The 22,908-nt window shown below is 29.3% G+C and overlaps 1 protein-coding gene across 3 annotated transcripts in view; it reads right to left on the minus strand.

The window, feature by feature from the left end:
• LOC132951621 (complexin) overlaps positions 1–22,908 on the minus strand; it is a 218,629-nt gene extending 195,721 nt beyond the window's left edge. Inside the window, exon 1 of one of the 3 annotated variants that reach the window (XM_061023435.1) lies at positions 22,728–22,908. The gene's annotated coding sequence lies outside the window, so the exon portion shown is untranslated. Of the gene's footprint in view, positions 1–6,030; positions 6,923–13,075; positions 13,177–22,727 lie in introns of those variants that run through there. The other 2 variants (XM_061023436.1, XM_061023434.1) reach the window with 2 other exon arrangements.

Here is a 22,908-nt window from a genome sequence, read left to right on the forward strand (position 1 = left end):
CATAACCAAAATTAATTTTGTTGAAAACATAAATGTGCTTTAAAGTTTATAACTCCACTGTACTGCGGTAGTTTTACAACCATTTTTTCGCAACTATCAGTAAAACTAATGATAATTAAAAATACAACAACGACTAAAATGTACTATTTGTGTTCACTTAGGTAAATACATAATGTTAAGAAACTATCACAAAAAAGATTAAAACAATTTTTGTAATTAAATTAAAATAAAACGTTTTTATTTGTGCATGTAGAATATTTTTAGATTTTTAATTTTATTTAATGTATACCTAGTATTGTATTATTCAATTATTCCAAAACTTTGTAAAATATAACAATATTATTTTAAATAAAATAAAAACTAAAAACTGCGTTTATATAATAAATCATAAGTCGTAAGTACATATTTATAATGTAAGTTACATTTTTTAGTTTTTTCCTTGAATCCAAAACTAAATGTTCAACTCATTGTTTTTTTATTAGAGACGTATAACTTATTTTATGTATTTACTTTTAGTATAATTTTTATATTTACATAGCATTGTTGGGAATTTACTCAATATAAAAGTTGTTCAATTTCAATGAGAATTAAAAAAACACCAAAATTATGTAAAAAAAAAACAAAATTTTATGCAATTCTAATTGCGATTTTAATAGGTATATTTCAACTAAAACGTAATCATTTTATGGATTCGAAAATATTTAAATATCAGTCCTGCAGGTGTCCAAGTTTTGATATTTCAATTAGTTTGATTCCGTATCATATAGGTATTTAATATTAAAACTGACAATAAAAGAAAGTTCATAAACTGTTCAATTTTTTTCTGGAAGGGTTTTTAGTGATTGAATAAATTTAAAAGACTTGCTGAGGAATGAAGATATTTGAATGACAACATTACTAGTCTATATTACATTGGCAGGGTAAAATTATTATTCATTCAACCATCGGGGATTTTGGTCGCGTGAGTATGATACGACCAAATGATACCGGATAATTTGCACCCTGTTCTGACGCCATGAACCTATTGTTAAAGACAACAGGGTTAGAGGAACAAAGTTTTATCATTCGGCCTTTGTGTACGGCGAGCAAAGAGAAATGCTTGAAATTACACCGACATTAGTTCCAGGCAAAACCCCGTGGCCAAATACTATACCCGTAATTTAATGTTCTTCCTTCAAAATACATAGTTTGGAATATTTAAAAGTTCAAGAAGTCATCATGAACTATTTTTAATCAAAAAAAACGATGACAAAAATGTGTCAATGAAAATTATTGATAATAATAGTGTATGTTTATTTAATTTAGTAATATATTTTTTAGTTTATTAGTTATTTAACTTTTAGCTAATATTAGGTACCTGTAGGTAAGTATAGAGTACAAAACATAATTATCATAGCCATCTCTTGTAAATAAAAAAACTACGTACAACATTATAATATTTTTACAAAATATTCAAATATCACTTTATAAATTCGGTTTCATATTATCAATTTGATTTTACTAAAAATTTGTTATATTAAGTTAAAAGTTACAATACCTTAAAATGAATATGTACACAACTTTATTTAAAAAACTAAAATACCTAATACTATTTAAAAACTGATATTATTTTTTTATGGTTGGAACATAAGATCTAGATAGGTGCCTTAGTTTTTCACACTCCTTAGTCCTTACTCTAAAATATAATCTACGTTTTAATATATATTTAATTATATATAAATGTGTGTGTGTTTTAGATCGTTCACACTTATTATTGATTAAAATTGTATTTTCTACATACATTTTTCGAAAATCATGGATGTACAAGTTTGAATATACTGAATAATAAGTAAGTAGATTATTTTTAAAGTTTTATATCAAACATGCCTTGTGCGTAGTTTTTAATTTTATTCAGTTTTACATTAAAACATTCAATAAATATTCATTATAGTTGCATTGCTCGAAAATTACAATATAATTGTTTTTAATTTTGTACGCTATTTATCATATTTGTATGATCCTAATAACGAAAAGTAAGATGAACAATTTATTTAAGTTATTCTTATGGAAATTAAATCTCAAAACTCTCAAATATAATATAAAGTCATCAAATTATACAATATTAATAATAGTTTATTAAGTAGGTAGGTATTTACTATAAAAACCATCAAATATACAATCAAAATAAGTACTTATGTGTATATAAGAATATATGAGAAAACAGTATAAGAACAGAACTATACCAATTTCAAATTGTATAGGTAATATCAAATAAATAAATTATATAAACAATAACATATAGATACCTACATTTTAATTTAAAGCTGATAGAGGTAATTATTATTGATTTATAAATGTTGTAGGTAGGTAGTTTTTATTAAACTTATATACCTATATTTTCATTTATACCCACCTAATATGAGTATGTAATCATATACAATTTATAAAATCAAAAATTGTAGTCATAAAATAATAAAATATATTTGTCCAGTTTCAACCTAATTTTCATTTTAATGTATATTACAACCACTAACAGAATATATACCACGTATCAGTTTAATTAACGACAGGTTAAAACCTTAAATACGCTAAGTTTCAAGTTTGTGATAAAGGCATTAAGTAATTTATAGATTAACAATTACTAATTGTGTTTTCAATATTACATTAAATTTAACTTTGGAAACACATATACAAATATAATTATTACTATTGAAATTGTGGTTACAGAAAAAAAAATTGATGAATATAAAATATTCCCGTGTTAATAGCACATAATATTATATCTAGTAAAACACGAAAGTACCGTGTAATAGTTAGATAAACGACGACAAAATAAAATTTAGCTTTAAAATTGTTCACAGTAAAATTCTCAGCATCTTTCCCCGAAATCGTTCATGATGCGTGAGCAGTATACCAGGATTACTTTTAGTACCCCCGTAAAAATATTCCACTCTATGTTACACAACACCACACGGATAACAATATAGATAAATCAAGATTTACTTTTTGATATTATTGGGTTTATAGTTTATAAGATTAACGTATTTCAGCCATGGCTCACAAGAGCCTTTAATCTACAGAAAATATCAATGCCATAATAATACAAGGAATTAAATAATTAATACTAACCATAATATTTGATATTTATTATTGAATTAATATGAAGACCATTTTATAGATTACAAACTATAATATTATATCCATGCCTACCAAAATGTGTAATACCTATATATTATGAATATATAACTAATAAAAATATTATACATCTCTACATCAGTAATCACTGTATAGGTAACAATTTAAGGTACACGCCTAACCTATGGGTATATAATAACAAAGGCGAGGTATATATTATAAATGACGTATATATTATAATCGTCCATACTCACGTAATTTTATTATTCTAGCTGACCGTATTCAAACCTTAGAACAATGATACACTTCATTGATTTTAATATGAAATACTTCAATAACTTAAAAGGTATCTTTCATAAAAGCTTTATTTGTAGACAACTCATAACCTATGCTTTTGTAGAGTTGTTAGGGACACGCTTGATATTTAACACTTAAGTTTTTTTTAGTGTTCGTCAGCTCTCTTATTAGTAGGTACACAAACATACTAAGTCGCATAAAGGTCAAATGAATGAAACTCATAAGAAAATTACAAGAAATAGCTATAAAAAAAATAGTGTTGAGTAATGCCATATAAAATCATATTATTATTCATAATAAATTGGTTTTTAGTTTTTAATTTACATCTTTAATCTTTTATACACTAGGTATACAATATATCTAAATATATTCACGTATCTGCTAGTTTTTTTTAAAATTAATTGTGTAATAATTAGCTCATCTATCAACCTATCCTGCATTCTTAAATGTAATGAGTCACAGTCATGTACTCGTGTATCCATTTTTCTACGTTCTTAGTGACTCATTAACAAGATTTCACTGTTTATAGAACATTCTTTGTTAAAATATGACAACATTTTATATGAATACAATATTATGGACTGAAAATTAACATCGATGTATCAGCTTAATTTCAGAATTACATTTTTACGAATTTAGACCTCCGGAAGTAATGGTTTTTAACTCTGGCATATAGTATACACGTCCCATATAGCTAGAGGGAATTTGATTTTTCCGGATCCGCCGGAAATTCCGTGCATAAAAAACACCACCCCGGCAGTAATCTCCTGCGTGCACACCGTAACTGCTTGGAAAACTAATGTGACAAAAACTTCTACAGAGTAATGTCAATTTGAAATCTACTAAGTAATTTGTATCAACTCATACAAAATATAAACATATTTGTTTACTTTTTGGAATTGACATTATTTGGTAAATAACTAAATAATATATACTAGATAGTCTATGTATAGTATACTACAAGTATTAAACACGTTCAAAAGTATACAACACTTTAATTTTATTGACATTTTATTTTCTGTATAGGTACACAATTTTATTTTAAATTCCTAAAAATGTCCTTATCATTTTTGACACGATAAAACGTGTTGACCCAATTATCTTTTGATGTAATGCAAGTAATAGTTCATAAGCTGTTATACGTAAGGATTCATTTGAGCACAATAGTCTATAGGCTATAACCCTCTGATAAATAGCAAAGGTGGTGAAGTTAAATAATAGGGACACAGCGAGGCTCAGAGAAAAAACTCGTACATATAGTATGGAGTGAAGAGTATGTAATACAAACTCATCGCCTTAACAACGTCGATCAAACGAAGCCTTACTTACGAAGCACGTAGCTTTTGAAAGAGGTCAAGTATCGTTAGAAGAGTTACACACAACTGACGCTCTAAGAATTAATATAAAAAAGAGAAGCATCCACAACATTCACAAATTATTGTCTTCTATTCTATATCCAAAATACATTAAAAAGACAAAATAGCTGATATTATCGGTTTTTATTTTCATAGGCATTTAACATTTTTATAAAACAAAAAATAATATATATTATCTTGTTTTCTGTAAAATATTTCTATAATACGAAGTGTAATTTTTATTTAAAATGTTAAAAAATGATAAATAACTATCATTTTATTAATTACAATAGTAATTTAAACACTGATCATTTTAAATATTAATATTATTTATTTATCAAATAAAAAACTCAGGGAAAAATCTGATAGGGTTGAAACCAAGTTAAAACCAATCTGTTATGCGTATGTATTACATTTTTGTTTCAAAATAAAATACGTTTAAGTAGGTAGTGGAATTATGATAAATCACCTACTAACGAAATGTAATAGAACAATTAATACCATAGTTTAATCATAAATACCACGTACAATGAAATTCACAATAATCAGATATTATTATGTTGAACGTGTCAAAAGAGATGGATAATTCATTTATAACTATATGACGCATATTATTATATAAATAATAATTATATGATTTTCACAATTTTTACAGGCTACATATGTATATACTAGTCACAAATGTAGTATTTAAAAAACTTATAATAATACAACAAATAGGTAATTTTAAGGCAGACATTTTGAATTTGGATAAAAACTTACTACAAATCTTCTATTGACACCGTATTAACACCAACAGGTTCATTAGAATATTTAATCGGTCAAAAAACGATATATGAAATTGTATATTATGAATGAATTCCAGAATGATTTCTAGCGAGGAAAATAATTTAATTTTCCGACGACCAACCACGAAGTTTTGATAATTATTGAGTTAAATAAAAAAGTAAAACAGTCATAAACTTGGCAAGAACAATTTCTAGAGTTTATTAAATGTATACATATTTTGGGTCAGCTGTTTACGTAAAAAAACAGACGAAAATTAATAATAATAAAAGCGACAGAATGATGAATGTCGTTTCGAATGAATGGAAAAAAACATCGTCCCGGTGACCTCAACCATATGATTTTGTTAACATATCGGAATTCGATATTATATTTTAATATAATATATTTATAACAACAATGACAACAATAACATCAACAACAACAACAACCACTGCAACAACAACATAAATGTACATAAAACGTGTAAACGACTTACGTGTAAAACGTGGAAACGTGCCAACACGTGTGTATTCTGCCAGTGCGGAATACGTACGTTGCCGCTGGTGGACGGCCCGTCAAAAGCCCCCTTGGACGCCGATACCGGCAAAAATTTTGTCCGTCGCCTCGTCGTCGTCGTCTCACGGGGCAAGAGTGTGATAATAACTGTATTCGATGATAACGAGTTTTTTTGTATATATATTTTGTTAATTATATTATGTTTTATTTTATGTCTTAACCGCTCAGAGTACGAACGACTAGTCGTCGTCGCGTGGTCTCATCCGACAACGGTCGATTAATAATATTTCGTCCGACGGGCAACGTGTCGGAGACTATAATATTATATTACGACAGTATAATAATATTATGTCACATGTATAAAAATTCATACATACATACACACATACATAATATATAATATTATATACGTATACACGTTGCTAAGTATATAATATATATATGTATGTATATATATATATGTGTGAGTGTATGTGTGTTTGTGTGTGGGTTTTTTATTTATTTATTTAAGAGTATGTGTAAGTAAATTTTTTTTTGGACAGAGTGAAAAATACGTGCAAGTTGTGTGACGCAAGACAAATGCGTGTCGTGGTCTCGTGGTGGACTGACGTCGACAGCAACGGTACCAGTGACCGGCGGCGGTGGTGCGACGACAACGGCGGCGACACCGGCGCTTCGCGTAAATGAGCGCACGCGCGTTTTTGCGTGCGCGTGTGTGCGCGTGTGCGTGTGTTTACGACGGTGTATTATGTGTATAATAATTGTGCTTGAGCGGGCGCATGCGCGTTTGTGTGCGTGTCGGCGGTTCGCGCGAAATCGGTGCTCGGCGACGGCGTGACGACGCTCGGCGCGATTCCGGCGCGCTATAGTGGCCGGCGCTACGGTGGCGCGACCGCGCGGACGACCAACGAGGCGCTACGAACGCTCCGCCGCCGCAGCCGCCGCGGCCGTCTCCACCGCGGTGTCCCTATCGATTCGTACACGTATAATGGTATACGCGCGCGATGCGGCGCCACCTCGGCCGTCGCCACCACCGCCGCCACCGACGACGACGGCCACAGCGGCGGCGGCAGCAGCGACGAACCGCTCGCTGGCGGCCGGACACGCAACACGCACAGGCGCGCGCGCCCTCCGCCGCCGCCGCAACTATTCCATAAACCATATCGTCTTACCTGCCGCCGCCGCCGCCTTTACCTATCCCCCCCCCCACACACACACCGCAGAATTCCACTTCGTCATTGCGTCCGGCCGGGGTGCGATGCGGGGGTGCTGCCTGTGGATCCGCATTCGGCTATGTGTAGGTTATATACCTGAACATAATATTATGCACACGCACTGACCTCACGACTGTGCGAACTGCTAAATATGTAATATTATTATTGCGTATACGACGCGCGACGATATTTTTCTGTTTTATTATTAGTACACTGTCTGCGCCATACGATTACCCCTACGGTGGTGTTGTGAGCTACGAAAAAAATAAACAAACCTCGTCGAGTGATGTATGTCGACATAATATTTTATTATTATTATTGTTATACCATGTACCCCGGTAAAATAAAAATATAATAATATATCGTCGCCGACGACAATTAAAGTTTTATCTTATTTTTTTTTTTTTGGTTTTTCTGTTCCAGCCGATTTTTGAAAGCTCATTGCGATTTATTTTTCATCACTCCGAATGTCCGTTTATATAAGTGTAAAAAACATACAAACATTTGGACATGTTATTTTCGTCTATTCGACACGCGATGTCTTAGACTGATAACATCTTGTAAATAAAACACGGAACTCGAGTTGACAGTGGTAAAAAAAAAGCTTGACACGTCCATAATCAATAACATTTTTTTTATCAAAATCGACAGTTCTAATTATCATTTTGGTGTAAATAATAAATACCTTGTTTACAAATAGGACTACGATTTACAAAATTACAATAAATCCAATCGCACTATTGAATTGCAAAACCTATGGTCTAAATTATTAAAAAATAATAATCTTAGATAGATGATTGATTTACCACTCCGTACTACGTAGGTTGCGCGCAATTTCAATTTTTTTTCCTAGGGGAAAGGAGCTAGACAAATGTATGCAAAACAGACATATTATAAGAGCAATTTTTCTGTGATGTAATGTGTATTTTAAAATTGTAATGTTTTATAGACTCATAACTTTCATAAACGCTAAAATATCTTTAAAAAATCCAAAATTGCAACTGATTGATTTTAGTAATATTGAAAAAAAAAATTGTAATATGTGATTAATGATAATATATAAGCGATTTTATTCGTAATAAACATCTAAAAGGAAGAAGGATTAATTAGCTAAATTAATTTTTTGGTAATAAGTCTTCCTAACCAATCTCTCAAATTACGCTTAAGCCATCCTACCGTAGTCCAGAACAGTCATGATATCTAGAAAAAACGATATTATATAATCAACAGCTTTCAAATAGGCTACACTCGCATAACACCTATTGGCCATGGACAATGCCGTAGACAGAAATTTAATTATTGGGGGGGGGGGGGGGGGGGAGGGTAAGTGAAAAAAAATATACTAGTAGTTATAAATGTTTGGAAATACATTTACATACTTTTCATGTTGTATGGGGATTGAACCCCCTACCCCCACCGTATCCACGACCCTGGCCAAGGAATATCTATCTCAATGCTCAGCTTCCGTTACACCCATCTCACAATCTGAGTCAAACACATACTTTTCGTATACCAACATTATACCGAAATTAAGAGTCAAACATCAACTTCAAGATATCCCACCACCTTCAACATAAGCAGTCAACACACTCTTTTACAAGTTTATGAAAGAAACTTATGTCCATCAAGTAATTTAAATATTTAATATATAATCTTAAATTATGTAAATAATATTTAATAGTTTAATTGGCTAATCAATGAGAATTTAAATCAATGGATTGTAAGATTACGAACTAAATTATATAATAATATTGTGTTAAATTATTTGTATTTAATATTTTTTTTTATAAAACGATTTATAGAATGGTGGTGAAGCTATTTATTTCTAATAGGTTTCATGGTTTCATTTAATTGTATATAGAACATAATTTCGGTGATACGTCAGTACATACTATTCAGATTTCTGGATAAAATAATAGGAAATATGAATAGCAAAAATAGTTTTAAACAAATATTCATATCATCGAAAATGAATACTCTTTTAACCCAAAATATTATAATAAAATTAAGTTTTCATAAACTTTTTTTGTTTAAAAGTAAAAAGTACCTACGCATTGTTTATTTACATAATTATTCAAAAATATATACATGAAACATGAATATTAACGTTATTTTGTAACTATAAAATTAAAATCCAGAAAACTATTTTTGAAATATTTTAATCAACTAATTTATGGCAATAGTTTATTTTGAAATATTCATAAAAACCTATCTAACGTTCTAGTTTATAGTTGATATTATACAGTATGTCCCAAAAGTCCCGTATCACCCTTAATATCTCCATGTAAAATCACTATATTTAAACGCGGTTTTTTTTACAGTACTAAGTATGAAAATTCTGATTGAATGACATACAATTCATTTATTTTTTTCTTTAAATTCAAAAATTTTCAAAAAAATTTTTTACGCATTTAAGAATTTAAAATTTTTAAGATAGCCATTTTGTTGAGCATATTTTTTAAAACAGTTCAAAAAAAAAAATACTAAAATTAAATAAAAATTAACCAAGTTAGAGCAAGTTATGTTTTTGAATAATTGTAGTAAAAAAATAAATATTATTATTAGATATGAAATTAGATATTCATTATTGAAATGTGAAATAATAATATTTATTTTTTTACTACAATTATTCAAAAACATAACTTGCTCTAACTTGGTTAATTTTTATTTAATTTTAGTATTTTTTTTTTTTGAACTGTTTTAAAAAATATGCTCAACAAAATGGCTATCTTAAAAATTCTAAATTCTTAAATGCGTAAAAAATTTTTTTGAAAATTTTTGAATTTAAAGAAAAAAATAAATGAATTTTATGCCATTCAATCAGAATTTTCATACTTAGTACTGTAAAAAAAACCGCGTTTAAATATAGTGATTTTACATGGAGATATTAAGGGTGATACGGGACTTTTGGGACACACTGTATACGTTAGGATACACGAAAGCATGCAATAATTATGAGGCGAAAAAAATTAATATTCTGTAAAATTTTTTTTTACTTTTAACCTCGCTTTTAACTGTATAAAAACATCATAAGGTACACTGCAAGTACTTACAGTATATTAATTGTAATGTTTATCCAATAAAAAAATCTGATAACAAATTTTATAAAATATTTAAAATTTAAATAGAAGAACACAAAAAGTGTTTGCACAGTAAAAAAACTATTATTAGGAAACAAATTTTTTTTCACTTTGTTTTCACTTGAATCTTATAACATTACTTATAGGCAATGTAAAGTAAAGTACCATCTCATGGAACTTACACCCTTCAGTTTTACAAGAAAATACTGCATTGCTAGACAGTTTGTATATAACAACAGAAAGTTATTTTGTTTATATTATTGAAACGAATTTAATTTAAACTTCAATTGTATGTATACATAAAGAGAAATAGGGTTTGGGACAAAAAAAATCAACCCTATTTATTCATGGGCGTATTGTTATTTTTGTATTTGTATTCTATTGTACATAATATATTCCTAAACTCGTCAAAATACACTTTAATGTTTAAAAAATATATATAATGAAGAGTGCGTATATATGGGCCTTGGGGGTGTCTGATAAATACTAACTAGTTTATTTATTCTTACGTTATACATCTATAACGTTTTATTCGATGTTTTATTCAACTATTATCAAAAAAACCTGTTTGAGCAAATAATTAATAGCTTATAGGTATTAAAAAAAAAAATAAGTCACAAATAATAACAAATGTATTGGCCATCTTTCTATACATGGAATTTAACCTAACCATTTTTAGTGGTCTTATATTCTTATATATTATAATTGATTTATCAATACATATTAATTAATCTTATAAGTTAATACGTCATATTATACAAAAATATAATATTCACTTACATCTATGTAATAGTTTAAGACATAACATAATTCAAAATGGCAGGAAAAACACATACATTAAGGACACATATATTTCTCTTCTGTAATTTTAATAATCTAAAAATACTTAAACTGTCAAATATCTATTTTTGTACAAGAATTTATTTTATATTTTTTATTTAATATTAGTACATGTTATGAATAATTATCATCAACACTTCCCAATACACTAAAGTCATAATAAAATATGCACGATGCACATATATACTTTATTATTATACTAAGTATACAAACATTGTTCAGGAAAAATACATCAATAAAGTCAACATTATAAACTATATAATGTAAAGAATGTTGCTAAAAGTTAAATCCAAAATGATACTACGATGATTAAAATAATAATAGTAATCTGACTATTTTTTTGCAACCCCTAATGTTTATTTTAAATTATTTCGCTATCTATACGAATATCTGTAGCTATACGCCTATACGTATGACCATAGGTACATGTAACTACCTACCAACAACGCATTATAATATTATTATATAATGACACAATAGTGGCGTTCATTGTTAAATATAAAATATATCCTACACGACGTGTATAGTTTAGAACGATATTCTACAAAAACAAACACAAAACCATCTACCAAAGATCGGATTAAAATTTATTTTACAAGTAAACATTTGTTTTTGTTTTATTTACCATCCTAAAAATCGTAACATTAATATCGTCCCGTCAAAATGATATTATAACAGAATAGTGGGATGATGCGTCATACGGCAGTTTATAAGTGTACAGCGATATTACTCTAGTCTAGATATTCCTATAGATCAGGGGTCCTCAACCTTTTTCAACCAGTGAGATACACTTAAAATTTAAAATTTCCGTTGATCGAACCTTATATTATATCAATTTTTTTATATTTGACCGTGCATTTTTTGTAAGACTATGTATTCAATACAACCATCTTAAATACATTTGTTTACTATAATATACGAGTACCTACATAAATATTATGACAATCGAATTATAACTGACGATTGAAAAATCTCGGAAAAATATCTCGGTGGCACTGAGGTACGCATAAACAGTACTTTTTACTGTATCAAATAGACAGTGATAAAAAAATATACATCTAAAAATGTATTATATTTATGGGAATAGTTGAAATTTATTCTGTCTTAAGACAGAATTAGACACGAGCCGAGATAAAATAATTTCATATTAAAATAATTTATTTAAAAATACCTATAGAGGGAAAATGTCAATGTTTCGTAAAAAAATACCATCAGTTGATTAAATTTTTATCAATATTGTCTTTTTTGGAAAAGTATAATATCTAGGATCTAGATTATGAACGCAATCAACCTATAATGGTATGATAACATTTTATTGCGATCGACCTTTATCCGATTAAATATTTACCGGTCGAACGCGATCCACATTATCCGACTGGTATACGGAGGAACCCAGGTATAGAGGGTAACGCATTGATTATTCGTAAAACGTTACGACTATTGTAGTGAGTTAACTAAATGATTTTATTCAATACATTTTTGCAGTTGGCTGAGTGTGTTCTTGAAAATAATTATTTTCTATTAGACCAGCTATATAAAGTTTGAAATATTTGAACATGGTAACGGGACGGGCGAGTCACCGCCGCAGTCGTACCACACACCGCGTTTTTTCGTTTTTCACTTTTCCATTATTGCCAACGGCTAGGAGAACGGAAAAAATGTGATGCCTACTTATAATAATATTGTTATTACGGATAAACCGTCTTTTTCGTTCGTTCTTAGAAAAGATTTACAATTATAATTGTGTATAATCCCGGACCGACGCGGTTCGCGGACCAACGGCGTGTTGTTATACAATACGTATTATACCATTTCGACCATAGTCGGTTATTATAACGTGTGAAAAGTGCATTTAAAAATATCGTAGTTGTACATTATTATTATTCCGTACCTGGTGTGACGGACTGCGTAGTTAACGACCGCGATACCAATATGTTCTCGATGCTACACGATTGAACACTTTACGAAACACTATACGCGGAAAACACTCGAAACTCGCTGACGCACTGCAGAAAACCTACGCGAAACGCTCGTTACGGGTGGTCGGGACGGACTGAAATTGCTTACCGAATTAGCTGGTATAAGGTAGTAGCTGGTATCCAGAGCCATTTTGAATGGCTTCCCGCGACAACCAGACGAATCGCACGATTTCCGAAACTGACTTTTCCATGAAAACCGTTTCACGAAATAAAACTAACTTTTGTATTAATTGCCGTGTACAACCGCCACAAATCCGATTAATTTCTACCGCAGTCATCGTCATTGATAATAAACACATGGATATAGGACATAACGTCTTGTCGGTGAAGAATGAAATTATATACGAACTGAGGTCGTAAAATTATGCCTAGGTACCTATATCGATTATCTGGTTATCCACAGTAATCTAACGGCCTCGATTTCTTATCTGTGTTGGACCGCAAAATTAACACGTCATGTCCTATTCACATAGACCTGCGTATGAGGTCTATGCCTATCCATGCCTCTATTGTCTATGGTTTTCATACATTTCGTTAATTATTTTCAGCGGGAATAACGAATTTTGAAATGGCCACCCTGAAAAGTTTCAAATTGTGGAATCGTCTGGCTATTGCAGTGAGCCCTTAAATTATTATTGAAACAGACTGTTATTAATTTGCCGCCCCCCCCCAAAAAAAAAAAAAAATATTGATAAATCCCGGGAAATCAACCAGCTCAGCCTCTATTTTGAATCACTGCATGAATACCAACTTGACAAACTATAATCATACTGAAATTAATAATAATTATAATTGTACTGAAATCATAAATTAAAAATCTAGGTAAGTCACCTACGTACCTATATATATATATTATATATTATATAATATGCACTGTTTAAACGTAAGTACATATTATTTCATAATCACTCGGCTGTAACGCAATTACAATATTTTTTATAAATATTACATATTATACCTATTTCGACTGTGCTAATATTTCACATAATAGATAGGTCAGTAACACGTTTAATTGCAGATTCTATATTATATACGTTCTATACATATTATTATATTATACAAAATACCTTTGTGAATGGTTCACTAAATGCCTGTATGGCTGCACGAAATTCCTATATGGCTGCACGTAATGTATTTTCTACCACCGCTTAAACGAGGCAACAATAGTCAATAAATAGGTAATACATTCTGAATATTATTTTTATTATTATATTAATAGTTTCCAAATAATTATATGGAGTATGCATAATCGTACAAACAATGATTTTTACTAGGTAATGAAATAAAATTTACTTCTCTATTTATTTGAGAGAAAAAAATAAAAAGTACCCACCTATTCATAAAACTGAAATGTAAAACTAAAAATAAATAATTTTAAACAAACATTATTTTACAGAGAACAACATCAACTTAAAATTGTATTAAACTTATACATGTTCATTATACTTATTCCAAATTTTTATTTATCTTAATATTTTATATTTACTCTCAAATCTAAGGTTTCAAGCTGTAACATAAATCAGTTTTAAGGACTTTTCATATTTTGAACAATTGAAATGGATATTTGCCAAACATTCAACGAATTCTGTTTTTAAAAACGGAAATATTTTAAACTAAGATATCTATTTATGAACTACTTCATCTAATTAGGAAACACAGATTTTGATTTGAAGCCAAAGTTACAATATTTTAACGGTAATTAATTCTTTTTAAGATCACTAAAACCATTTCAAATGAGTTAACACGTCATTCCATTTGATTAGATGTGGTACATTTGAAATTTTCATTGACTGTGTGATTTTATACTATACAACATAGACAGTATAATATAATATATATACGTCATATACCTAAATGTTATATTATTTTAAGATGATAAACTACTCATGAGTAATAATAAAATTAAGTTTATTATTATATAATAATATATTATGTGCTGCAGGCTGCAGTGCCACAATTACAATTTCGAGGTGTAAAAATATTTTAGTTTTTTATTTTAACACCACGTGCAATTGGGGTGTGGCTAAGCCCCTAGTGGAAAATTAACCCACTAAATATTAATTAACATCAAATTTCACACTACGATTCCGGTAGATTAAATTTAGTAATAAAATATAGATGGATAAATGGATTCGTGAATATTTCAATTACATTGATACTTCTGGGTTAACGCAACTACTTTGATTTCCATGCAATGCTCTTCCGGGTTGTTGTGATTACCATGGTATCAAAATATATTCTATATCACGATTAGGTTTTATCTATTAAATTGTGCTCTTTACTATCCTATGTTCTCATGGGCATTCACACAAAATAATAGAGGAGGGGAGGGGTAAATCAAAAATATAATTTTGCCAATGACTTCAAATAAACATTGAATAGGTAAGATCGGTAAATTTCTTATTACGCTTTATTAGAAAGTAGAATGTCAACTTAACAATATTAATGTATTAGGTACTATTATAATCAATAATCAAACATTTAAGCAGCAAAAGTGATAGTTTATGTCGGTATGACGTTGAACAAGTGGTTTGATTAATTTTAGTGAAAGAAATTAATGTGCGTCATTATAATACAGTTTAGTATTTTACATAGAATTTAAAAATAAGATGGGCCAAATATATTATAATATCGCCCGAGTGTACGTTTATTTTACATGTCAAAAGTTAGTACCAGTTGAATTTACATGTTTTCACGTGTAAAAAAGTCGTACCGGTTCAATTTACATACAAAAGAGGTACAGTCGGTAGAATTTATAATCGTCCATAATAGGTACGTATGGAATTGCCTTCCTTTCGCGGTAACTCGTCGACGCATCGTTCAAAATATTGTCTGCGGGCCGCATCACGACTGATGTGACGTTCATTTGCATATAATATAATATTACGATGCTCTTTCGAGTACCGATATTTATTTATTTATTTGTACACCCCTATGCTATATGCTTTCCGAGTTTAAAATTTGAAATTTGCATCCTCTATGATTGCTGCCCGGGACATGGACCTCGGATCGCTCCCCCCCCCCCCGCCTAGTTCCGGTACTGTTTGCCGGAAATATAAACTGACCGTGATTAATAATTATTGAAAATCGACTGAAATCAATATTATACCTAATGAATTGTTGTTTGTGACCTGCTCAAAAAGGATGTATAAAAGGGTAAGTACAATATTTCTAATGATAATAATAAGTTGATCGTAATTTGTCGAAAAAAAATGGATTTGTCTAAAATTACCCGTGTAGATAATATTTCCCTCTTTGTACCAATGCTCTATTTTACGTTTAGGGCAATTGGTACATATTTTCGCCGAGGGTAACTTATACATTTTTTAAATACCGAAAATAACCACCAAGTGCAACTTGTCAACACCCATAGGCTCATAGCACACGAATATATCATAATTACTGTGAACCTCCGCATTTAAATTTCCGGGAGGACAATACTATATACTTTGTATAATATATGTTTTTTTGTTAAAATAAAGTCTAAACAACAGCGACAATCGGAATAGTAGTAAACAGTAATAACTTATAACTAAACACATTGTCGTATGTTTATGTTTAATGTGTAGAAAAAAAGATTTGCCCGCCCCGGGGCCGCCAACATAATATATTATAAGATCGCGACGTTTGATGCACCACTCACTCTCAATGTTTCCATGTTTCCGCTATAATAGGTATTCCGTGTGTCCGTGTCGTGAGGATAGTTGAATAGTTTGAATTCAACTCGCGGGTAACGTGTTACCGACAATTTTTTTTTTACCTAGGTACGTGTTAAATATAACCGGCTTAATGTAATATGGTGAAATATTATGTAATGTAATGAATGCAAGTATTATATACATTTATATACCTATATAACATACAGGTACAAGTTGTACCGCACAACAGGTGTAAATAACAATAATACACTGCAGACTTTATTGATAAAATCGACAAATCGCACGTTACCAGCGAATACCCATACACACTAATACAGCAGTAATACTGTAGCTATAATAGTATATTGGACATAGCGAGTAATAATTACTATTGTACGGGTTTCTTATGGTAACGTATAACGATATATGTTACCTACTGCGGTTACTATACGCAAGTGTGTCCTTCCTTTTCTAAACGCAGTACATCTATAGTTTGGCTGCGACACGATTGAGCATAAAACACCTTTTTTTGTGACACGATTGAGCCAAATCGTCGGCGTACCAAAGAAGATCGGAATACAGTAGAAAACCTTCACGATTGAGCATAAAAACCTCAGCAACGTTTCCATTTCCATTTTAAACTATATTATACAAAAATATTTATTTAAATAATTATAATAATTCAAAATATAACATATTATCAAAAAAAAATAACATGATTTTATAGTCAATAATATAGTCACATTTAATAAATATATTTGATAATAAAAATAATAATAATAATAGTTATGAATATAATTAAATCAAAATATGGTACGAATACTATAGAGTATGAGTGATCGCACACTGATATTAAATCGATATAATGATTTTGGAATTATATCTTAATTTATTATTTTATATTTTCCTCCAATTTTAAATGTTTGAAACGTCGGAACTTTATTGCTCCGGAACTAATTTATAAATCGACGATAACATTGTCGATAAAGCTGGGCTCAGATCACGGCTCGCGTTTGGTATCATAATATTTGGTATAATGACACGGGAAAATAATAAATTACAAAATGTCGGTCACGTGAATGTGGCGACATAAAATATTCTATGCTCAATCGTGTTGCGAAAAAGAGATATGCTCAATCGTGCTTTACCGTATAGTGTCCATCAATAATAATTTTTAATTTACACATAGTAATATTATGGCATTTTTGTTTTTTCACACATTCTTCATGCCATTCCCTTCTTATGTTTCAACTGTGCATTTGTTGAATTCGATTTTATATGATATACACACTAAAATCGACGGACGGATTGACTATTTAACCGAGGTTAGACTTGGATTTTACAAAGTTTACCTATATTAGGTGTTCGAAAAGTTTGGAAACGGTCCTTAAACTTATTAGGACTGATAAACGATAATACTATTATGATATAAATAATGAGGTGATTAAATATTTTACCTAATAAATGTGCAACAGTGTCATCAGACTATCTGTTATGACTTATTGCTATAGCCGTAGAGTACGGAATTATTAGCACTAATTATCTTAAAATTAAGATTACTATAACTAAGATTCTATGCTCTACAATTCCATCAAAATAATCTTTTATTTTTCATTTTTATGCGCTAAAAACGTTTTATATCAGTTCATAGGTAAATGAATTGTCGATAAAACTTATCCAATTGGAGCTGCATACTCTCAGTAAAAATATGTAAAAACATAAAATCCCTGTCTCTAGGCCTATAGGTAATGTATAGATGCATACAATAATTAAAGCATTTCCACATTTTTTTTAAGCATTTTTTATGCATACATTATACAATTATTATGTGACTTGTGTGACGCTGTGGTCGGCCTCAATCACTAACGTGTGCTGAGGTCAAGCAACAACCGGTGTTACCGGATGGGTGATCACCCGGGGATAAATCCTCGCCACATAATGTACACAATGTTCCGAACCATACCCTCTCTCACACTAAAAAAACTGACTAAAAATAACCTTTAGGTTAATGATCTCAGATGTTGAAGCCTTAACTCGATAAAAAAAAAAATATTTGTAGGTATATAGTATGAAGAACACTGTCCGTTCTACGCATTAATTTACTGCGCTTAAACGGTTTGGTCGAGAATCGAACGCCCCGCGATAAACGTGGAAAAAAGCCCGACAGACCGACGTCGGAAATTACCGCGGTTACCCGCACACGAGTGCGTATAAAACGAGGACCGCAGTCACCGTATTTACCACGTTACTCGCGAGCGGGTAACCGCGAATCGCGTTATTTTCTGTCGGTCGATCTCAAAGGAAAAGGTGACCTCCGACCGTTTTCTCTGCGTCGACCCAGCAGTACGATTCCGTTATCGGATAACTCCATCAAATATTCTATTATTATTGACTATGATATTGAATAGATATTGACCGTACGACATAATAATATAATTAAATATAATATTAAAATTGTATCAATAGACAATAATAATAAAATATAAAGAACATGTATCTCGTAAACTCAATAGATATCAAAAGAGAAACTTTCCATAATTCGAGAGTATTATTGCCTCGCACAATAAACATTTTATATTATTTTATTTGGATGAAATGAAAAAAAATATAGATTTTACGGAAGTAATTATGTAGGTATACTATATTATGTATGTAACATTATATTCTGTATTAATTGTTGTGGCTAAATATATTATGAGTTATAATAATTTATGACTTCCTATTCGGTTTAGGATTCGTATGTTTTTTTTTAATTAAAGTTTACATATTTTTTAACACAAAATAGTAATTCAACAGCATTAACTTTTAATATTTCCCCGCGTATTGGTATTTTATTTAGTACTTTTTATTAGTACTTATACTAATCTATTGCTCGTGTTGGATATTATTATACACTATGCAATGTAATTTATTAACAACACAATATATTTCTTTAAGCAAAATCGTTATTTTATATAAAATATAAAAAAACCATACACCTTTAGGCTTTAAGCATTAAACCCTTAAAAGCATTAACGATGATATGTTTGAATTCCATTACATGTAATTTGTCAATGAACTTATACTTTATACTTTTGTAATGTGGAGGTACCTATCCAATCATTACAACTAATTTTGTACAAATAAAAATTCAAATAACTAAATACCCTAAATATAAGATACCTAGGTACCTGATATAAGTTTATTCGTGTATTTTTTATTGATTTTATTAGCTTTATTCAATATGTATATATTTGGCATGGTTATAATTGAAACGTCAACATTTATATATTTTGTATGTATTATGATCTATATTACATAATATTATAATTCAACCACAATTTATAGTGATATAAATCACTTGAGTATCTTTATAGTCAAATCTTTCATTAATTAAACTACTTATTTAAAAAAATATGATAAGTCGAGTAGGAAAGTGATTTTTATAATAATATTAACAAACATTATCGTTATTGCTTAAAACGATATTTTGATTATTTGAAATACAAAATATATCCTTTAAACTTTATCCGAAAATAACACCATTTTTAAATATTACTAATAACCTAATGATTTATATTCATTGTCATTGTAAGTTTTTTTGTTTTAATTTAGTGAATAATTTTACTGTCGAGAACTTTTAAATTTTTTTCAAAACCTCATAAGATCACTGCTCAATGATCACATAAAATTAATATGAGTTACATTCAGAATTGTAAACACTGATATTATCAATGAAATAGGATGTAGTGTGTGCCCCATGAGAATTTACTAATTTAAAGTGGTAGGACAATGGAAACTCCATTATCCCACTATTCTAAATTAGTAAATTCTCACGGGACCATCTGTACGTCACTAAAGAATAAATAATACAAACAACGTTAAAGAGCATCCTGTGTTGGACATTAATTTATTGTTTGTATTCGATTTTTTCAGTAGGTATTTACTTTTAATAATCAACGAATAAAAACAATCCATCCAAGCGTTAATAACTAAGTTATATTTCCCAAAAAAGTAAAAAATTAAAACAATTGACAGCACTAATATTATAAATATTTGTTGATTTTCACGAAATAAATGTATACATAATTCACAAGGTAAACGAGTTGTTGACAGTAGTTACAAGGAAAGTGAATAGATTTAAAACCAAGTATTCAAGATAATTATTCTCTATTCTATACAAAACAAATATAATTTATACATACATTTTTTGAAAATATATCTCTTATACAAACTGTTAAATTATTTTAACTAGAAAATATATTTAAAATTATACTATACGACATACTTCTATGACCTATATATGATATTAAATAATAACAATATTATAAATTATTACATATTATAACAAAACAAATTCAAAATAATCAAGATTTTATATAGGTAGGTACGAACAAAATGTCCATTTATTTTAAAGTTTTTCGAAATTCTCTGAAAAAAAAAAAACGAGAAAATTAAGCGGTAAGTTTTTACAAACCTGAAAATAATATTTAACTATTGCAATTGTGGTATTAAATGATAATATAAAAAATTATTGATAAAATATTTTGACAGTCAGCTGTAGAAAACTGGTAAAGGTATATTTGGCAAACAAACATAATAATAATAGATGTCAGATGATAATAAATTTAATTAATAAATCATATAATTTTCAGCAGGATTAATTGATAAAAATACGTTTTTTTGCATTTTATAAACATTTTAATATGTAATAACCAGTAGTTTATATAATTCAAATTATTAATATTTTCGGTTTTATTTCAACGTATTCATACATAATATTATATGCTTCTTATTATAGTTAGTTTGAAATATTTATTTTTATATTTTTCTTATTAGCTATTACTTGTTATTGGTATATCCTTATTTATAGTTAAGAAAATAAAAAAATAAAAGATATCAAAGATTATTTATTAGTGTAAATACAATACACATAATTTTGTAAAAAAAATATAATTTTTAAATAACGTTATTCATTTCTTATTTTAAAGTAACTAAAAAAAGATTTTAAAATAACACTTTACGTACATAGAAAGTTGTTTTTCAAAAATGCATAAATGTATCGGTACACTATTGCTACTTTGATAGTTCGATGGGATAAACGGACTATGATCAATTTTATACTTCTATGTACCTATAAATAATTATAATAAGCAGATGAGACTATTTCAAAAAATGGCGTTTTGATATTATTATTTAACATAAATAATTGCATTAAACAATTGTCAGCCAGATGTCAGAAGCTTATCATAAATAAAAATAAAATATATCATTAAAATAATATTATTTTACTTCCGATTTTCATAATTAAATTTAAAAAGAAAAACGCACAAACCATTTACTAATTTGATTTTAAATACTACAGACCTTTATTCACATTGGTACGAACATATATAAGGGGGAAATGTGTTTTTAATTTTTGTAATGTTTCTATTTCGTGGCTGCGAAATAATTACACTGAACAATGTTACAAATTTAATCGTGATTTGCCATATATATATTATACCTAGTACCTATAGGTATACCTACTGTAATAATAGTTGTACTATATTGTACTATCCTGATATTCATCCTTATAATTTCGTGAATCGCGTTCGGATATAATACTATCATCACATAATACATATTACATGTATATATATACATATTTAATATTATAAATTATAAAATACATAGTTGAGGACTTGGGTGGATAAACGATAATGCGTGACTATTGCTTGAACAAATTGTTATTGTTCTTCGTAATACTTTGAACGACACACTTATATTCGAACACTCACCACAGAAATAATAGCACGACAGAGATCATAATTATATTCCCACATTCATCTAATCCTGATAATATATTTTAATACCTACTCGTCGAAGTGTACCTGTGATCGTAATATATAGGTAGAACGTAGAAGTTACGTGTAAAAATTATAAAAGTATATAAACTATTACATACCAGATTTTGTTGATTTTTTTTTTTTTTTTGATGTAACGCCGTTTGAAAATCGCACTAAAATCACAAAACGAATAGATATTGAAACGTCTAAAAAGGTAAAACTATGACTATGAAACACACTACGACTTATTTCTGCAACCGATTTTATAACACGCGTTACACAACTTACATCATCGGTCTC

Source organism: Metopolophium dirhodum, chromosome 9 (genome assembly GCF_019925205.1).
Source record: "Metopolophium dirhodum isolate CAU chromosome 9, ASM1992520v1, whole genome shotgun sequence".
Taxonomy (NCBI): Eukaryota; Metazoa; Arthropoda; class Insecta; order Hemiptera; family Aphididae; genus Metopolophium; species Metopolophium dirhodum.